The sequence below is a fragment of the Zalophus californianus genome, chromosome 15 (assembly GCF_009762305.2).
Source record: "Zalophus californianus isolate mZalCal1 chromosome 15, mZalCal1.pri.v2, whole genome shotgun sequence".
In the NCBI taxonomy this organism is placed as follows: domain Eukaryota; kingdom Metazoa; phylum Chordata; class Mammalia; order Carnivora; family Otariidae; genus Zalophus; species Zalophus californianus.
The window spans coordinates 54,559,093-54,574,519 of record NC_045609.1 but is presented as its reverse complement, the minus strand read 5'-3'; positions in this window follow the sequence as shown (position 1 = coordinate 54,574,519).

Genomic DNA, 15,427 nt, shown 5'->3' with positions numbered 1-15,427 from the left:
TAAAATGAAAAGAAGTAGCAGGAGCCAGCTATGGAGTCTCCTGATTTTCAGGATTATCCCCCATACTTGGACTTTGTCAAACAGCATGAGTAGCTTGGCTCATGCCATCTCCCCCTTTTTTATTTTTGGCCTTCAATTGTAGAGTCTTCAATTCCAAGTGAATTTGTTTTATTCCTTTACTTAGCAATTTGACGAAGACTGGAAAGAAATAAAAGGGAAATTATAATTAGTGCTGATATACCCAGATTGATAAGGGAGGGGAACCAGGCAGTGGTGGAAGTATACCGTTGTAAGGTGGAAATAAAGGAATTGGCGACCTCCGAAGCAGTAGAAGAGGAAACATGTGCCAAACTGATTTCTTTGATTTTTTGTTGTAAGGAACCTAAGTCTAGGGACACATTATTATTGTCCCATATTCCCAATAAATGGTTTTTGACATTGTCCCAAGGGACAGATGAGGAATCATAGAGGTGGGGGGGTTACAGATCCACTTATAATGTGCATGACATCTAGTAGTCAGACGGGTTTTAAGATTTTGAATTTGGTTACCTACATATAATACAGTTTCTCAAGAACATTTAACCGTGCTTCAAATTTTTTATCTGTTCTTGTAAATATAATGCAGCGGAAATGTTTTGTGTTAATTTATCTACATTATTTGCGGTATGTACTTCTTGTACTAAGGCTGTAGTAGATATAGCAGAAGAATTTATTATTCCTGTAAGAGCAGTAATGCCTAGAATAAGAGCAGCAATAAATCTTTTTGGTCGATGTAAAGCATTATCTACAAGCTGAATTGCATACATGCCAGGATCATCATACCATTGTTCTTCCAAATTCACAGGCAGAACCACATAAGGAGGCTGATGGACAATCATAAAGACAGTAGGACCGATAGTTGGGTCAATGCAGTTAGTTAAAATGCATCTTGAACAAGATATATAATAGGTATGATTGATTCTATTTACATGTAACTGCCCTTGGCCCTGTATTAAAAGGGCATGAGGGGGGCCCACACAAGCTGTGACTATGTCCATGTGGTCAGGATGCCTTGGTCTTTTTAGAAATATCATTCCCGTGGCAGCCAGTAACCTATACCATTCAGGATATATGAGTACCATTATGAGATTTAGTAATGAATATTGGGCTAACCCATCCTAGCAAAAACCATCTGTTCACCTTTTCTGGCTTAATTATTAGGTTATCATTCCAGTAATATCTTATTGATTGATTATTTAGGTATTCTCTGTAATCATAGTCTGGACTAGGTATTGAAAAATCAAAAATGGATAAATGGGAGTTATGAGGTGAAAATTGTAATCCTTTAGATTGAAACATACATTCATGCCACAGAGGAAATCCTTTAAATCTATCAACATTATTCCAAGCACCATTTAAATCCCCTAATAAAGCCTCACATAGAGGAATAGACGTAGGTGGATTATCATGGACCACAGTATCCTTGTAATTAGAACTCCCAATATATTGCAAGTTAAGTACCCAAAGATCCCTAGTTTTTGGATTTCCATTAGGAGAATCGGTTAATAGACTCCTGTAATTAAGTGGAAGACAACCGTCAGGTAAATTTGTTGTTTTAGTACTGAAACAAATAGGAGGATTATCAAGTCTTCCATGAAAGGAAAAGTTTAAATCTGTTTTATGTAGGATAAATGAATTTGACTCCCCTCCTAAAAGATCTGAATTGTTAGTGAACACACGAATAGAAGAAGACCCAAGGTGTAGGATGTAATATTGGGGGGTCTGGAATATAAGCCCAATATTGAGAAGCAGAAACACATATCACCTGACACGAGATGATCGCAAGCATAGCCACAAACATGTTCTCAGGAGGTACGTTAACACCTTGTCCCTCCACGACTCACTGTGCTTGATTGGAGAGTTGTTTCAGCTGTCCCCAAGTCAGTGGGTTGCTACACAGCGTAGTATGGGTAGGTGACACGACAGGACTGGTCTGTGGTTCTTCAAGGCGCAGCCGGCGTAAGGGTGGAACCAGGGCATCAGCGGCTTCTGGAGATTGGGCAGAACTTTCTCTAAGTGGAATATTTAAAGTGGGTAAAGGTCTACGTGTTGGTCGTGGGAGTGGAGGGTGTCCGTGAGACATAATGCCGAATTAGTCTGTCAGGGATCCAGATAGGTGAGTCAGCGTCCTGTGGAAAGACCCAAGCATAGCCTCGCCCACACGTTAATAATGCATCTGGCCCTTTCCAAGATCCTGACAAGAGATCTTTCCACATAACCAGTGGTTTAGGCTTGGATTATCAGTTTCCCAATGTTTCATAACGGGAGAAATTTCATGAGAATCACAATTCAAGTAGTTGATGACAAATAGCACATGATTCAACACATGATGTGCAGAGCTATACCTGTACTGAGTTTTGTAACTGGGAAATTTGAGTCCTTTAAGGTTTGATGAGCTCTTTCCACTATAGCTTGTCCCTGTGGGTTGTAGGGAATTCCTGTGCTATGTGAGATTTTGAATGAATCACAAAATTTTTTGAATGCAGGAGGTGTACGCGGGTGCATTGTCTTTTGATAGCTTTAGGCATTCCTGCATAAGCAAAGCAAAACATTAAATGTTGAGATACGTCTTTAAAGGCTTCCCCTGTACTGGCTGTTGCCATAATTAAATGAGAAAAGGTATCTGCTGAGACATGCACATAGCTAAGCTTACCAAAGCTAGGAACATGAGTCACATCCATTTGCCAAAGATCATTAGACCTAAGGCCTCGAGGATTAACTCCCATAGGCAGAGAGGGCTGTGTAGTTGGACATAAAGAACATTTTCGAACTATTTCCCTAGCCACTTCTCTCGTTATGTGAAACTGCCTTCTCAAGGAAGCTGCATTTTGATGATGAAGAGCATGATTAGCTGTGGCTTCCTCAATCGTGAAAACTGTCTCTCTAGTTAATAAATCAGCCATACTATTTCCTACTGCCAAAGGTCCTGGCAATTTGGAATGGCCATGAATATGACCTATAAACTTTGTGTATCCTTGTTCTTACTAACTCCTGTAGCTCTTGTAATCGAGGAGCAATAGTAGTTTTATTTTGAGCTATAATGGCGGTTTCAATAACCGGAAACAGCCTGGCCACATACTGGGAATCAGTAAAAAGATTGAATGGTTGGTCATGTAAAGTTTTAAAGATTTCAATTACAGCAAAGAGTTCAGTTCTTTGTGCTGAGGTTTCTGTGGTCTGAATAACTGTTTTATGGTCATTGATTATATAAGCAGCCTTTCCGGTTGAGGAACCGTCTGTAAACACGAGAGCGGCTGGGTGAGATAAGGGAGAGGGACTTACTATTATGGGAAAGATGAATGAGTGCTCTTTTATGAACTGCAGCAAGGGGTTGGAAGGTAGATTATTTAATAGTCCCGGCAAAAGACTGAATTGCAATTTGCCAGTCATCATCCAACTGGAATAGGTGATCGAGTTGTTCCTTTTTATATGGCAGGGTTAATGAATAAAACTCTTTTCCAAACAGCTCAATACTCCTAGTTCTTCCCTTAATGATTAAGAGAGCTACCAAGGTGGTATAAGCACAGACAACTTTCTTTGTGGTTACCGGGAGATGAATCCACTCCAAAGGTCCTTCCTGCCACAACACTCCAGCTGGAGTATGAGCAGTAGGTAAAATTATAAATTCCCAGACTTTAGCATAGTCTAACGGTTGCAATTGTTGATTGTTAATAGCCATTTCTACCTTAGAAAGAGCTTCCATAACCTCGGGGGTTAATTGCCTGATAGAGTTAGGGTTTGAATCTCCACGCAGAACATTAAACAGTGGCTGGTGATCATGGGTAGTTAGTTTTAAGGAGGGTCTCACCCAGGGCGCCTGGGTGGCTCAGTCATTAAGCATCTGCCTTTGGCTCAGGTCATGATCCCAGCCTCCTGGGATCGAGCCCCGCATCGGGCTCCCCGCTCAACGGGAAGCCTGCTTCTCCCTCTCCCACTCCCCCTGCTTGTGTTCCCTCTCTCACTGTGTCTTTCTCTGTCAAATAAAATCTTTAAAAAAAAAAAAAAGTAGGGTCTCACCCAATTAATGTCTCCCGGCAACTTCTGAAAATCATTTAAAGTATGTAGGGAATCAGTTCGTAATTGTAGATGTTGAGGAGATATGGATGAGGTATTAATCATGCATCCTAAATAATTTATTGGAGGATCAACTTGGATTTTTTCTGGTGCGATAATGAGTCCAAAATTTTGTAAGGACATAGTTAAAGTATTCAAGGCTTCTTCAAGCAGGGAATATTGAGTGACTTATCAATATATCATCCATATAATGAATGCAATACACCTGAGGATAAATTTCTCTGAAACTGGATAAAAGCCAGATCCACAAATTTTTGACATAAAGTAGGGCTATTCTTTATACCCTGTGGTAATACTATCCATTGAAATCTTTGTTAAGGACGTTTAAAATTTGGAGAAGGGATACTAAAGGCAAATCTCTTGCAATCCTGGGAAGCCAAGGGAATGGTAAAGAAACAGTCTTGTAAATCTATGACTATAACATGATCTCCTTTGGGAACAGCAACAGGGGATGGCAACCCTGGTTGTAGACTTCCCATAGTTTCCATGGTAATATTTATAGCCCTCAGATCTTGTAATAATCTCCATTTTCTAGATTTCTTTTTAATGACAAAAATAGGAGTATTCCAGGGGCTATTTGTGGGTTCTATATGACCCTTAGTCAGCTGTTCTTATACTAATTCGGTTACAGCCTGTATTTTTTCTTCAGTTAAGGACGATTGCTCTACCCATATTCGGTTATCATCCTTCCAAACTATTGGATTGGCTGTAACCTTAGCAATGGCCCCTAAGATAAATTTGACTGACAGCCCAAACCTTCCCGGGATTTCCTTTGATTAGGAATTATAGGTGTAGTCCTACCTTCATGGGTTTTCCCCAAGCCTTGATTAGGATCAAAGCCCATTTGTAGCATCTGTGCAGTTACCTTATCACTGGGGCTAAAGAGTAGCACTCCCATTTGAGATAAGACAACTCTCCCCCATAGTCATTGGTAGGGAGGGAATGACATATGGAAAGTCCCTGATGACTCCTCATAATTCCAAATTAATATCTGGGAGCTTTTTGCTACATTGCTAGCAGACCTCAAGCCCACCAAGGTTGAGGGAGTACTCTTAGTTGGCCAGGCACTAGGCCAATCTTTGCCTGCAATGCAGGTTACATCTGCCCCAGTATCCAATAGTCCCTCAATGAGCTTCCCTTGTATCTTAAGAGTTTTGGTGGGGCGTGATGTTTTTACCTTTTGGACCCAGAAGGCCGTATCACTGGACCCAAATCCTGCTTCACCTCTAGGGGCATCAGTGGCTGTAGGATTATTGAGAGAAATCAAAGGCAATAAGAGCAGCTGTGCTATCCTTTGGCCTGGATCGATTTGAATAGTCTTAATAGGTGGTTCCAACATGATTTTAATTTCCCCTGTATAGTCAGAATCAATAACACCGGGTATAACTTTTATTCCTTGTAAAGAAGTGGAACTTCTCCCTAAGTCCCACAGTACCATTCGGAAGTGGCCCATAAATTCCTGTGGTTACTGTTGAATATGATTGATCAGGGGTTAATATTGCTGAGGTGGAACATGGGTCCAATCCTGCACTCCCATGGGTGGCTTTTGAGAGGTCTGACACTGTCCTCTGGCGTTGAATGGATTGTTGGAGTTCCCGGTTATTTGTGGGGCCTGGGTCGGGCCCCACACCCAGTTTTCCGAATGATTTTGAATTATAGGCTGTGGTTTGGGAGGATTATTCTCGGATCTCTGTCCTTTAGGTGGGAGCAAGGTTCCATTCTTGTGATATTTGGATCGGCACTCCTTGCTCCAGTGAAAACCCTTATTACAGCGAGGGCATAAGGTTCGAGGAGGCACTACAGTAGTGATAGGAATTGTGCTACCAGAGATAGTCCCTAACTTTTGGGGGCAGTTTCTGCTGAGATGACCCGTTTGTCCGCAAGAAAAACAGGCGGCAGTATTAGGCCCATTAGGTTTAGGAGGCTTTAGGTTGTTTATATTGGCAAGGAACTGAGTACTTGTTTGCCCTTGGAGGGCTGCTGCTATTGCTATGCCCTGTAAATAAGATGGTGTAATTTCTGAGCAAATTTTAAGTTTTGCCAGAAAATCTTGATAAGGTTCTTCTGGATTTTGTCTAATTTTACTCAAGCCTGTAGTTCTCATCTCACCAGCAGGCAGGTGTCTCCATGCATTAACGGCCAGGCTAGAACACTGGCTTAAGGCCTCTTTGGATAGATTTAACTGATCGCGGGCCTGCGACCATTCCTCTAGACCCATCAGCATGTCAAATGTTATGGAGCGACGTCCTGATTTCCTATTCATAGCAATCTGTTTAGCCAACTCCTCATATTCAGCTTTCCAAAGCAAGTATATCCCTGCGGGAAGACAGGATTTGGCAGTCTGATGCCAATCATAAGGCATCATCCACCAACTGGTAAGTGCCTTGACTAATGGCATAGTATATGCGGAAGTAGGACCATAATCTGATACTGCCTTTGAGTTCTTTTAAAACCTTATAGGGAAGTGGCTCTCACTGAGGTTCATCCCATTCATCACCAAATGTAACAGGAAAGCATTTAAAGGTTAGATCCCCATCTCGCAGGGCGTCTTGTATTGCTCCTTTAAAACCAATACTTTTTTTAAAATAATTTTTTATTGTTATGTTAATCACCATACATTACATCATTAGTTTTTGATGTAGTGTTCCATGATTCATTGTTTGTGCATAACACCCAGTGCTCCACGCAGAATGTGCCCTCTTTAATACCCATCACCAGGCTAACCCATCCCCCCACCCCCTACCCTCTAGAACCCTGTTTGTTTTTCAGAGTCCATTGTCTCTAATGGTTCGTCTCCCCCTCCGACTTACTCCCCTTCATTCTTCCCCTCCTGCTATCTTCTTTTTTTTTCTTAACATATATTGCATTATTTATTTCAGAAGTACAGATCCGTGGGCGCCTGGGTGGCTCAGTTGGTTGGGTGACTGCCTTCGGCTCAGGTCATGATCCCGGAGTCCCGGGATCGAGTACCGCATCGGGCTCCCTGCTCAGTGAGGAGCCTGCTTCGCCCTCTGACCCTCCCCCTCCTCATGTACTCTCTCTCTCTCATTCTCGCTCTCTCAAATAAATACATAAATCTTAAAAAAAAAGTACAGATCTGTGATTCATCAGTCTTGTACAATTCACAGTGCTCACCATAGCACATACCCTCCCCAATGTCTATCACCCAGCCACCCAATCCCTCCCACCCCCCACCACTCCAGCAACCCTCAGTTTGTTTCCTGAGATTAAGAATTCCTCATATCAGTGAGGTCATATGATACATGTCTTTCTCTGATTGACTTAGTTCACTCAGCATAACACCCTCCAGTTCCATCCACGTCGTTGCAAATGGCAAGATCTCATTCCTTTTGATGGCTGCATAATATTCCATTGTGTATATATACCACTTCTTTATCCATTCATCTGTCGATGGACATCTTGGCTCTTTCCACAGTTTGGCTATTGTGGACATTGCTGCTATAAACATTGGGGTGCACCTACCCCTTCGGATCCCTACATTTGTATCTTTGTGGTAAATACCCAGTAGTGCAATTGCTGGATCGTATGGTAGCTCTATTTTCAACTGTTTGAGGAACCTCCATACTGTTTTCCAGAGTGGTTGCACCAGCTTGCCTTCCCACCAACATTATAGGAGGGTTCCCCTTTCTCCGCATCCCCGCCAACATCTGTCGTTTCCTGACTTGTTAATTCTAGCCATTCTGACTGGTGTGAGGTGGTATCTCATTGAGGTTTTGATTTGGATTTCCCTGATGCCGAGCGATGTTGAGCACTTTTTCATGTGTCTGTTGGCCATTTGGATGTCTTCTTTGGAAAAATGTCTGTTCATGTGTTCTGCCCATTTCTTGATTGGATTATTTGTTCTTTGGGTGTTGAGTTTGATAAGTTCTTTATAGATTTTGGATACTAGCCCTTTATCTGATATGTCATTTGCAAATATTTTCTCCCATTCTGTCTAAAACCAATACTCTTAACGGGCGGTAAGGGTTTTTTATGAGCAAAGGTTTTGTTCTGTGGGGTTTTTTGCAGTTTATGTAGATTTGTTAAAGAGCCATAATCAGGGGCCGTGGCATTTGCCAAAAGGTCCCAATTTTGTTCATGATATTTAGCAGCTTCCTCCTCAAGAACTGCCTTATCCTTGGTGGAAAGTTGCTCATCTCTATTTTCAACCTTTTTATTATCTTTGTCCTCATCATCTGATTTTATTTCCTCCACGGCAAGCACCGGGGAGGCTGATTTACACAGTACGGGAGTTTCCTCAGTTGGAGTGGCACCATGCGTTTTCCATTAATTTTTTATTTAAAACTTGTGAACTGGGTAAAGGGTCTAACATATCTCTCAGCAGTGCCCGCAATGAGAATGCCTCTACGGGCACATTCTCAGGCCCATGGTTAGAATACAGCCTCATTTCCTCTCCTATTTTGTTCCATGTTCTAATATCGAGACTACCATCTCTCGGAAACCAGGGGCAACATACCTCAACAAAGGCTAAAAATCTAGCCAACTGAGCATGAGTAATTTTGACACCCCTTTTCTCTATCATATGCTTAATGATATCAATAAAGAGTCGTCGTTCCTTCGACTCATTATGGCCCATAGATTCTCTAAAGTTCTTTCTGCTCACTCTTACTACAGAGTAAGTTCCTTCACAGAGGGGCCTGCAGTACCCACGAGCAGAGTCCTATCTGTCCCTATAGAAAGGCTTACCTTCAAGTCCCTGTTCAGGCGCCACTTGCCGGAGTCCAGCTCCAGCAGGAAAGAGTTTCTTGAAGGGGTTTCTTGAAAGAAAGGATGGCGTCAGCGAGTGAGGAGATACAGACACAGGATCAGGTTGTAAGCATCCCCCCCCCCCCATACCCTCGGAGGGACTTTATTTATTCATTAGAATGTTCCTTGTTTTTCCATTCTTTCATATTTAAAAACAGAGCGTGACCGTGCGAGACAAAGCGTGACCTATAAAGGTTATCTAAAGTTTATTCTTTCTCCAAAGGCAGCTTACAATGTGTGCACCCTATCTTATCAAAGTACTTATTCCATTTCTATATGTTTTCGTCTCTTGTCCTTGCTCCATAGATACCACTGAGGATTACTTCTCTTAATCCTCTCCCAGAGGCTGTCAGATGATGCCCGCACCCTTTTTCCCTTAATCTTGTACCATTTATTCATGTCCTCATCATCAACTCCAGTATAAGGAATGGGAGGAGTAGGGGTAAGGAAGTTAGTCCTACTCCAGGGCTTGCCTCGAGGGGCATAGCAGAGGTGATCACATCTTTAATGGCTTACTTCTTGTTGGGTTCTGGCCACAATGTGACTGCCATTAAAAGACCCCACCTCTGACACTCAGGGCAGAGAGGTCTGGTTTGGCCCCTTATTTCTGGTTTGATTGTGCCTCAGCATTTCTGGGATTTCTGTGAGCCTGATCCCGTAGCTCCCTATCTTTCCCTCCCCAGCCCCACCTTTCCCTTACTCAATGAGACCCTTCAGATGTATATGAGTGGGTCATATACTTGGAGGATGATTGCCAACACGTATCTGAAGGGGAGGGTGTGGAGATAAAGGAAGTTTTCAACGGAATTTTTTATTTGTTGAAGTAGGCTTACAGGATCCTGGGGGTCAGGCTAAGATTGCCTTTTCCCTTAGCAAAGTGTCAATATCCAGGCAGTTGAGTCCCTAGAGGAATGTCACTCTGCCTGTTTCAAGGACTTGTCAATGGGCTGTAGGTAGTAAGGAAATTTAATAATTTTTCTTCTGCCTTTGTTTCCCACATCAATTTCTGTTCTTTTGTCCTGGGCTGCCATCCAGTTAAAACCCCCTGTTACTGTTAGGAGTTAGTTGGACAGTTAGGTAGTCAGGGCAATGGTCTCCAAGAAGAAAATACGGAGTCAGGACAGCTGAAATAAAACAGCACTAACGTCCTGTTTTGCATCTTAGACAGGACCGCACTGGCGTTCTGCTTTGCAGCCTTTGCAGAAATGACTTCTGCAAAGTGTCCTAAAATAAGGCAATTAACCACGGAGCATTTGTCAATATCACAGGCAAGGGGCAGTTAAGACATAAGCCCCCAGATGTCAGCAAAAAAGACCATCAGCACACTGACATTAACCTAATAGGTAGACAGAGACGTGACCAAAGCCGATTGGCATGGCTCAGCACACCCTGATTGCTCAAGATAGTGCAAAAAAGAACTCCTAAAACCCCCTAAACGTTGAAACTCTAGGGCAGCCCTCTCGGGCGCCCCCCCTCCCTCTCTGGGAGCTTTGTACTCTTGCTCAGTAAACTTTGCTTTGCTGCCCGCCACTCTTCATCCGGTCTGCCTCTTTATTCTCTGAAGCTGTGGGACCAAGAATGCGGGCACTAAAGGCAGAGAATCCTGCAACATTTCTATCAAACATGCCCTGGTTTGAACAATAAGTCATCTGGTCATTTTATCCTACCCAGCTGGGACTCGAATATATGACTTCTGAGTTCCAAGACCACTGCTCTGTTTAGCGGGTGTGATTAACACCAGCCTCCCCAGTCACTATCTCTCCCACCTCCAGGCCTTTGCCAAGGCCTGCCGGCTCAGTGCACTCCAGTCTGGTGACTTGTTTAAATGAAATTTCTCCTTGAAATCTGTTTCTTTGTTAACTGGTTGATGAGGGTCAGTCACAACAGGTTTCTGTTAAGTGATAATTAGCCAAATGAAAATAGAAATGTGAAAATAGGGCTTGAGATTTAATAGCCTAAAGTCCCTTAAGGAATCAGCAGCGGCAGCTTGAATGTTTGTAATAAACACTGTGGAAAGGTGATGTGCATTAGTGTCAATGTTTAACATCTCACCCGGGGCAATTTTTACTAAACGGAGGGCCCCGAACAGTAAAAGCTCACTGAATTCTTTAAAAAAAAAAAAAATCGTGTAAATGCACCAGTTACAAACCCATTCAAAATTATTTGCCTTCAACAGTACTTGGAGCAGAATGTGTTTATTTGCTGCAGTCAATTAATTCAGCCTTTCTTAAGCAGAATGTCTGATTGCCTTAAGCAACCCTACCGAGAGGCTTTTTGTTCTAGAACAAAAAGCTGTCTGCATAGTTTATGTTAATGCAAACCCACAGGTGGCAAATGGCTGCTCTTTGGAATGAAGGCAAATGGCTACTTTGGAGACTATTGAGATGCGATAGGACACTTGATTTGAGAAAAAGGAAACTGCTGCAAGAAATAAATTGGTCACCCCTGGTCCCTTTGTGAACCTTGGTATCTCAGGCCCAACCACCCTCACAGGCCTCAACCCACCCCCCATTCTCCTCTCTGCTCTGATCCTTGAATAAATAAACTCTACTGGGAAGGAGGATCCTTTCAGTTGGTGTCAAACCACCCCCTCTCCCAAAACTTTCCATAAATCATTCAATGCAGGAATTCTTCACAGCAGGAAATGAACCTCTTGGAGCTCAGCTTTAATTTTACATTATTGTTAGAACTGCAGGAGACAATCTGATCCATGCTCCTAATTTCTGGCAAGGAAGATATTAAAGGTGGGATGCCAGTTTTACTGATGAGTTGTCTGGCTGCACTGGGAATAGAACCCCAGCCTCCTAGGGCAGCCTCCATTCCACGGCACCCCTTTACCACTAGCTAGAGGCTGTAAAGACAGGCCATATCTAGCTTGCAAATAGCATTATGTTCTGAAACTCCATTTGTATGTCACTTGTTTGGAACTTGGGACACGTTTTCTCCTAGAAACATACTTGTTTAAATGTTGGCGAGGTTCTCTGGCCAGTTCAAAACCCATTTTAACGCATATCACTGTTTCAATCTTTGAAGCAGCCCAAGCCCCCTAAAACTCAAGTGTTGGGCCTGATATTTGTCCCTAAGCCTTTCTGAAAGCTAAGCCTTGAGTTTGTGGGGAACCCCAGATGGGCCAGGGGGTAGGGAAGGAGAACAAGGCTGATGGAGGTTCCAAGATTAGGGCATGTCTTGGAGGCTTGAGGGAAGACTAGTAAAGAAGGGGTCAGTTTGGAAGCTTTGCCCACTGTGGTCAGGAGATGAGAGGAGTTTTCAGGGATGAGAACAGTCCAATAATGAGGCCATGGAAGGCCAGGGATGGGGGAGAAATGAAGGTTATTTTACAAGATGTCCTTTCATAAATTAGATATTCTAATAAGTTATAAAATGTCTATATGAAATTAGGGTACATTTGGGGGGTAGTTCTCTTGGTATAGCAAAAGAAATGCCAGAAATTCCCATAAAATACTCCCTTAGAGGGGTAAATCACTGGCGTAGTGTATCACCCAAAGACAGCCTCCTCACCAGATAGTTATGGATCCCCAGCGTGGCCCATGCCAGATCTCAGGCCTCCACTAAGCCGACTTGCCCTCAGGAGGTTCCTGGATATGTGAACTGAGAGTGCTAAGCCTCTGCCCTCTTGGGATCCCAAATGTGGTGCATCCTTGGCTAAGCTGGGCTCCACCCCCAGGATTTCCCACAGTTTTGGTTGCAATCTGGAATGCATTGACATCATGACAGTAGGGGCCTGTCAAGGTATCTTGGACTTCGTAAGGCCCATTTTCAATACTGATGCCCTTGGAAGCCATAGCCTGCTGGAATCACCAGAGTTTGGTGGGTTTTAAAATGTACATTTTATTATCGTTCAAAAATAGTGAGATCAACAGATCAGGAAAGAATTGGCCATGAAAAGAGAGTTACTCATAGTTCCTAAGAGAAGGGAGCGTGCCACGCCATAGTGGGGGATGGGGGCACAAGGGAAGCACCAAGGTGGTTCAGAGGCAAAAGGAACTCAGGAAAAATGTGGGCAAATGTGTTTATTGTGGTTTCTGTGGGAAGAAACAGGTGAGTCATTGTAAGCAGGCTGAGGCTTAGCTAGTTTGAATAATTTCAGTGGGCTCTGGGGTGTGGGGGCTGTTTCTAGTTGTCTGGTACCTGGCCCTGGGGTGATTAGGGCAGGAGAACAGTGGCCCTCAGTGAGAGAGGCTGATGGGGGGGGGGGGCGGGGTATAGGCTCTGGATGGGTTGTTTTGTGAAAGGAGAAATCTGAGCAAGTCTACTATCTCCAGACAAACTCTGGGAGAGACAGTCTATGTACGGCATAATTAATATGGTACTCCCTGCTATAGCAGGAGTGTGGAAACTGGACTGATTTCTTCTTTGGCTGAAGTGAGACACCCCCATCCCTACTCACTACTCTCCCCCCATGGTTCTTGGACAGTTCAGGGTAGGAGATAACTGTGCTTCCTGCTAGTAAGGCAGATGGGGCCTCAAGCAAATAATTAGAAAACTGGCAGAGATGTGATCACGTTTAATCTCTGAATTTGTGCAGTATTCCACAGTTATAATAATGAGGCTTCAGTTGATTAAGATCTGCTGGGGAGAACAGCTTTTTTTCCCTCTATCCTTTGTGATACTTTGGCTGGTCTAATAAACAACTTACAGATTAATAGAAGAAAAACAAGTTTAATTACATACATCTGTGGTGCTTGTAAGACTATGAGACCCAAGGACAAGCCCAGCAATTGGGGTTTATATACCATTTTGAACTAAGGAATGGGATAGGGGCCTGGGGCTTCACAGGGGAGGATAATCCGAGCCAGACCCCCTATCTAAATACTTCTGGGCAGTTAAGGGAAAGGTAAAAGTCTTGTGGGGCACCTGGGTGGCTCAGTAAGTTGAGCGTCTGGCTCTTGATTTCAGCTCAGGTCATGATCTCGGGGTCCTGGGATTGCCCTGTGTCTTTGTCCTTGTCATTGTCATGGGGCTGCCCACTCAGCAGGGAATCTGCTTGTCTCCCTCCCTTTGCCCCTCTCCCCACTCACACGTGTGCTTGTGCTTTCTCTTTCTCTCAAATAAATCAATAAACCTTTAAAAAAATCAAAGTTTTTCTTGAGTCAGCTGGGTCTTTATTGTCTTTAGCTCAAAATAATCCACTTGTTCAAGGGATATATTTTGAGGTTACATATTCTGTTCCCCTTCAGTTCAAATATACAGAAAGGATTTTAAAGCATTTCATTTCAAAACTTCTCTGCAACTCTTATTATCCTATGAAGATGAAAGAAAAAGGGAAGTGGATGGATATTTAAATCAATTAAAAATGAATTAACCTGGGCAGACATATGGAACTTAGGATAATTCTTCAAGTGCTTCAAACTTCCAGACAATTACAGTTTGATGGGGATCAAACCCCTCAGTAAATGTATGAAGGGTACCACAATATGTTATCCCCAAATATGTCTCTTCGGTGTATGTATTACTTTGTGCTAAGAGACCATTGAGAACCAGCAGGCACAAGAAGCGCTCTTTACCTCCCCCTAACTACCTAAAAATAGAGTATACATTTCTCCTTTTATAAAGGAAATTTACACTTATAAAGGAAATTTCCACATAAAGTTGTCTCCATATCAGGAAGAGAGCTCCTCTCAGAGATAACCTTTATCTTCCAAGGGGCTTTTATCAGTGTAACACAACAACCCTTATTTGTCATAAATTTCTTCCCCTCCCCTTCCCATAACCTGGCTCTCCTGACCAGAAGCCCCCAAACTGTTTCCTTTGTCTGGCCTATGATGGTATGTAAGTGTCAATCATCTGGCAGCTTCCTTGAGCCATGTTTTTCTTTGTGAACTCCCATGCATGGGTATGTAATTAAAACTGTTTTTTTCTCTTATGACTCTTATCAGTTTGACTAATGGGCCCCAGATATTAAATCTAGGAAGGCAGAGGGAAAAAGATTTTTCTTCTCCTACATATATATGACCAAATACTGAAATATATATATCTATATATAACTCCACCCTTATTCTATGCATGTGAAGCTATGAGATTATTCTTTAACCTAATTCTCATCTTCTTTCCTCAAAGAATTTCTGGGCAATGCCTACTGAGATGATATCCCCCGTATCCGACTTATCATTGCATAAATACCACATTATTGAATGAGCAGGGGTTAGCACAGAGGTTTCAATAATGGATAAGCTACAAGCCTTGTTTCCAGGGAGCTCCTGGACTAGGGATGAATGATTCTAAATGTTTTCTGGGTCACAGATCCCTGATCATCCCTGTAAAAGTCCATGGACTGCAGATTAAGACTTTGGTTTATCAGGGAAGGCAGAAAGGTAAATTATACTAGAGGGTGTTCGATACCATAGACGTATGTATAACAATGGTTCTCAATCTTGGCTGCACATAGAAACATCTAGGGACCTTTTTAAAAACACCAGTGCCGTGGTCCCATACCCAGAGGCCATGATTTAGTTGGTCTGAGTTGCCACCTGGGTATCAGGAGTATTAAAAAGGTAAATAAATGAAAAAAATCTTTAAAAGGGGGGGC